Raw genomic sequence first — 6,154 nt, 5'->3', positions numbered from 1 at the left:
AGTGTGAAGCGAAGAAGAGAAGAAGAGACAAGGGAATAGAACAATACAAGAGGCCATGCATGCGTCTTCAAAACACGTGTCCAAATCGACTTCCCATCCAAAGCAAATAAAAGAAGTAGAGATGTTCCCATGATGCAAGCAACAGAAGTTGGGATCGATGTTGTGAGGTTTTTAAAGGGGTTGTTCGCAGACTACCGATGGCACTCGCTGGTCTCAGGGGTGGGTTTTATCAGATGACATTCTGTCTCATTGGCTGGAAGTCTCATTTAGAGGCCTCCAGCCAGGTTGGGCCACTGTCAGGGCTCTGGCCTCTAGTGATAGCACTGTTTCTTTTAACTTTGACTTCCTCAAGAATGACAATTAAAAAGACTCGAATCATGAGAATGAAAGGCTTTCTGCCTAAATGTAGCTCTGTTTAATGGCTGCATGGGGCCTTTAGTGCCTCATTTCAAAGGTTAAACCACTCATTCACTCACTGTCCTCAGATCTAAGAACAGAACAAGGCCAAATCCCTGCTGGCCAGAAGAGCAGCTGAGGGTATTAGTCAAGATAGCAGGTAGGAATCACGATACATTATCTCTGGAGTTTACAATATGTACTGGGCATGCCATTGAGAAGTGATGAGCCTACTAATGGACTAAAAACAACGCTCAAGTGTCACGCCCTGACCTAAGAGAGCTGATTTTTCTATGTTTAGTTAGGTCAGGGTGTGATAGGTGGTGGGCATTACATGTGTTTTGTTTCTATGTTTTGGCCGAGTATGGTTTCCAATCAGAGGCAGCTGTCTTTCGTTGTCTCTGATTGGAAGCCATACTTAGGCAGCCTTTTCCCACTTGGTTTTCGTGGGTAGTTGTTTTCTGTTTCGTTAATGTAACCTGATAGAACTGTTGGCGGTCGTTTTGTTTATTTTGTCAAAGTGTTTCGTTTTCATTAAAATACAATTATGAGCACTCAACATGCTGCGCCTTGGTCCCCTCTATACGACGCCCGTTACAGAACTACCCACCACGATTGGATCAAGCGGCGTGCCCGGGCAGAGATGGATACCTGGTCGATGGAGGAGTGGATCGAAAGGAGAAACTGGACTTGGGGCCAGGTTTTGGACAGGGGGAAGAATGAGAGGCAGCCCCCAAAAATGTTTTGGGGGGGGCACACGGGTTGTTTGGCTGGGCCAGGGGTGAGACCTGGGCCAACTCCCCGTGCTTATCGTGGGGAGCATGTGTCTGTTCCTCGCACTCTCCCTTCAGTGCGCCTCCATAGCCCAGTACGTCCGGTGCCTGCTCCTCGCACTCTCCCTCCAGTGCGCCTCCATAGCCCAGTACGTCTGGTGCCTGCTCCTCGCACTCTCCCTCCAGTGCGCCTCCACGGTCCAGTATACCCCGTGACAGTTCTGCGCACCCGGTCCTCAGTGCGTCTCTCCAGTCCAGTGAGACCTGTTCCAGCTCCACGAGAAAAGCCTCCAGTGATAATCTATGGTCCGAAGCCTGTAGAGATGATCCATGGCACGAAGCCTCCAGTGATGATCCATGGCCCGGAGCCTGTAGGGATGTTCCATGGCACGAAGCCTTCAGAAGTAATCCATGGCCCGGAGCCTGTAGGGATAATCCATGGCAAGAAGCCTGTAGGGATTATCCATGGTCCGGGGCCTGTAGGGATAATCCATGGCAAGAAGCCTGTAGGGATGATCCATGGCCCGGAGCCTGTAGAGATGATCCATGGCATGAAGCCTCCAGTGATGATCCATGGCGCGGAACCTGTATTGATGATCCATGGCATGGAGCCTGCAGCAACGGTCCCTAGTACGGAACCGACAACGACGCTCCCCAGTCCAGAGCCACCGGCGACGCTCCCCAGTCCGGAGCCTCCGGCGACGGTCCCCAGTCCGGAGCCTCCGGCGACGGTCCCCAGTCCGGAGCCTCCTGCGATGCTCCGCAGCCCCGAGTCTTCAGCGACGGTCCGCAGCCCGAGTCTTCAGCGACGGTCCGCAGCCCCAAATCTTCAGCGACGGTCAGCAGCCCCGAGTCTTCTGCGGCGGTCCGCAGCCCAGAGTCTTCAGCGATGGTCGACAGCCCCGAGTCTTCAGCAGCGGTCCACAGCTCCGAGTCTTCAGCAGCGGTCTGCAACTCCGAGTCTTCAGCGGCGGTCTGCAGCCCAGAGTCTTCAGCGGCGGTCTGCAGCCCAGAGTCTTCAGCAACGGTCAGCAGCCCCGAGTCTTCTGCGGCGGTCCGCAGCCCAGAGTCTTCAGCGATGGTCGACAGCCCCGAGTCTTCAGCAGCGGTCCACAGCACCGAGTCTTCAGCAGCGGTCTGCAACTCCGAGTCTTCAGCGGCGGTCTGCAGCCCAGAGTCTTCAGCGGCGGTCTGCAGCCCAGAGTCTTCAGCGGCGGTCTGCAGCCCAGAGTCTTCAGCGGCGGCCTTCAGCCCAGAGTCTTCAGCGGTGGTTGGCGTTCCAATGCCACCGACGATGATCCACGGTCTGGTTCCTCCGAACACACAGAAGCGGGGGGATCAGCGGGCGGTGGGGGTGCTACGCCCTGAACCAGAGCCGCCGCCAAGTACGGACGCCCACCCGGACCCTCCCCTATAGGTTCAGGTTTGCGGCTGGGAGTCCGCACCTTTGTGGGGGGGTACTGTCACGCCCTGACCTAAGAGAGCTGTTTTTTCTATGTTTAGTTAGGTCAGGGTGTGATAGGGGGTGGGCATTCTATGTGTTTTGTGTCTATGTTTTGGCCGGGTATGGTTTCCAATCAGAGGCAGCTGTCTATCGTTGTCTCTGATTGGAAGCCATACTTAGGCAGCCTTTTCCCACTTGGTTTTCGTGGGTAGTTGTTTTCTGTTTCGTTAATGTAACCTGACAGAACTGTTGGCGGTCGTTTTGTTTCTTTTGTCAAAGTGTTCATTTTCATTAAAATACAATTATGAGCACTCAACACGCTGCACCTTGGTCCCCTCTATACGACGCCTGTTACATCAAGGGAGAATCTCTTGAGTTTGAAAGCACTTTTTTTCGTCCAGGAGTAGCCTTGTCTGCAAAAGTCTGAAAAACTAGCAGTGAAAAACTAGCCTAGCTGGAATGTCTGGAAAAGTAGCAGGAAAGTCCTGAAATGTAGTTCTGGGTGTGAAGGGTTTGTGTGTTTTCGACCACCTTGAACGCCCTACGGATTTCTTCATCTGAAGCCTTGACTGACTGGCAGGATGAACATGTCAACCTCAACCTGTATATCTACATAGTGTCATATTTCTCTAGAACATTCTCTCCACTCTATCCCCTAGGACCCATCTTACCTTAGAGGCTTAATCTGGCATGGCCGGTAGGCCGTAAAACATGAAAACTAGTAGTCTGTGTCTGGATACCTACAGTAATACTCCACAGGTGTGGGGGGTTTCTTTACAGTAGTCTGATAACTACAGTAATACTCCACAGGTGCGGGGCATTTCCTTACCCACCGAAAACTTCCGGTGAATTTACTAAATTACTCACGATAAACGTTGACAAAATACATAACAATTATTTTAAGAATTATTGATACAGAACTCCTTTATGCAATCGCAATGTTCGATTTTAAAATAGCTTTTCGGCGAAAGCACATTTTGCAATGTTCTGAGTACATAGCTCGCCATCACAGCTAGCTAATTTGACACCCACCAAGTTTGGGACAACCTAAACTCAGAATTACTATTAGAAAAATTGGATTACCTTCGCTGTTCTTCGTCAGAATGCACTCCCAGGACTTCTACTTCAACAACAAATGTTGTTTTGATTCCAAATAATCCATAGTTATATCCAAATACCGCCGTTTTGTTCGTGCGTTCAGGTCACTATCCGAAGGGTAACGCGCGAGCACATTTCGTGACAAAAAATTTCAAAATATTCCATTACCGTACTTAAAAGCATGTCAATTTTTATGCTACTTTTCTCGTAAAATAGCGATAATATTCCAACCGGGCAACGTTGTATTCATTCAAAGCCTGAAAGAAAAAAATGGAGAAGTCTGTGAATGCGCAACTCTGCTGCTGTACTTGCCCAGAGACAGCAGACACCCCATTCCACTTTCTGGCGGCTTTAGAGAGCCAATGAAAGCCTTAGAAAATGTCACGTTACAGCTCAGAGGCTGTATTTTCGATAGAGAGGCTAAAGAAGGACAAGAAGTGGTCAGACAAGGCACTTCCCATATAGAATCTTCTCAGGTTTTAGCCTGCCATATGAGTTCTGTTATACTCACAGACACCATTCAAACAGTTTTAGAATCTTTAGAGTGTTTTCTATCCAAATCTACTAATTATATGCATATTCTAGTTACTGGGCAGGAGTAGTAACCAGATTAAATCGGGTACGTTTTTTATCCGGCCGTGAAAATACTGCCCCCTATCCCAAACAGGTTAAATCTGTGTCTCGTTTTTTCACCCAGGTGACCAAGTCTTGGTGTTGTTGCCGGTACCCGGCTCGTGTCTCTCTTCCAGTTTCTCTGGCCCATATGTGGTGGACCGAAAACTCAGTGATACTGATTATGTTATCAAAACGCCAGACCGTAGACACCCATTTCGGGTATGTCACATTAACATGATTAAGGCCTATCTTGTTAGAGGTGGTATCGAGTCTCCCATTACCAGTGAAAATCCTGTTGTATCCTCTGTTGATTCTGTGAGCCTGGTTACTCACCCAGGAGTCAGCATAAATGATGAGGACGGTTTGGTGATGCGGAATACTCCTGAGCAGTGTGATCGTTTGTTTAATTCGGAGATGGTAGCGTCTCTCCCAACCCATTTGTTGCACTTAAATGATCAGCAGAGGGCTGATATTGAGTTACTAATCACTGATTTTCCGAGTCTCTTTCAGGATGTTCCCAGTCGTACCAATGTGTTGAAACATGATATAAATGTAGGTGATGCTGCTTCAATCAAACAGCACCCTTATCGTGTGAATTCAACCAAGAGAGGAGTGATGAAGAAAGAGGTAACTTATTTACTGGAAAATGAGATGGCAATCCCCAGTGGCAGTGCTTGGAGTTCCCCCTGTCTGCTGATTCCAAAGCCTGACGGGACTCAAAGGTTTTGCACTGACTACAGGAAAGTGAATAATGTTACTATACCTGACTCATTCCCTTTACCTCGCATGGATGACTGTATAGACACCATTGGATCGGCTGCATATGTTACTAAGCTTGACTTGTTAAAAGGTTATTGGCAGGTGCCTTTAACGCCTCGTGCCTCTGAGGTGTCTGCTTTTGTAACTTCTGACAGTTTCTGCCAGTACACCGTGATGGCTTTTGGAATGAGGAATGCTCCGGCCACGTTTCAACGTTTGGTAAATATTGTGTTGGCTGATGTTCCTGATTGTACCGCATATCTGGATGACCTGGTTGTTCATTCGACTACCTGGCTTGATCACATGAGCACATTGAGGGCTGTGTTTGCACGCTTGGCCAGCGCTTCTTTGACCCTTAACTTAGCCAAATGTGAGTTTGGAAAGGCTACTGTTACATATTTGGGTAAAGAGGTGGGTCAGGGTCAGGTGAGTACCGTAACAGCTAAGGTGGATGCTATCACCCGGTTTCCTGCCCCTGCCACTCGACGAGAATTACGCAGATTCTTAGGCATGACGGGTTATTATCGTACATTTTGTAGGAATTTCTCAACTGTTGTAGCCCCAATGACTAGGTTACTCAGTCCTTTAGTGTCCTTTGAGTGGACCGCTGAGTGTCAATCTGCTTTTGACTCTGTAAAAGCACTATTGTGTACTTCTCCTGTTCTTTCTGCCCCTGATTTCCAGAAACCATTTAAGTTGGAGGTGGATGCCAGTTCAGTGGGTGCAGGCGCTGTACTATTACAGGAACACGATGGTCTAGATCACCCAGTTTGCTACTTCTCTCGTAAATTCAACAGCTGTCAGTTACGTTATTCCACTATCGAACAGGAGACTCTGGCGCTGTTGTTTGCCCTACAATTTTTTGAGGTTTATGTTGGCTCCAGTGTGTTGCCTGTTGTGGTATACACAGAGCACAACCCTTTAATTATCTTGAGCCGCATGTATAACCACAACCAACGTCTTATGCGTTGGGCGTTGGTTATACAGGGTTATAATTTAGAAATTCAGCATATAAAGGGTTCAGAAAACGTGGTTGCGGTTGCTTTGTCCTGTGCCTAGTTCAAAAAAA

Source organism: Salmo salar, chromosome ssa01 (genome assembly GCF_905237065.1).
Source record: "Salmo salar chromosome ssa01, Ssal_v3.1, whole genome shotgun sequence".
Taxonomy (NCBI): Eukaryota; Metazoa; Chordata; class Actinopteri; order Salmoniformes; family Salmonidae; genus Salmo; species Salmo salar.
Note: the sequence above shows the minus strand (reverse complement) of the source record.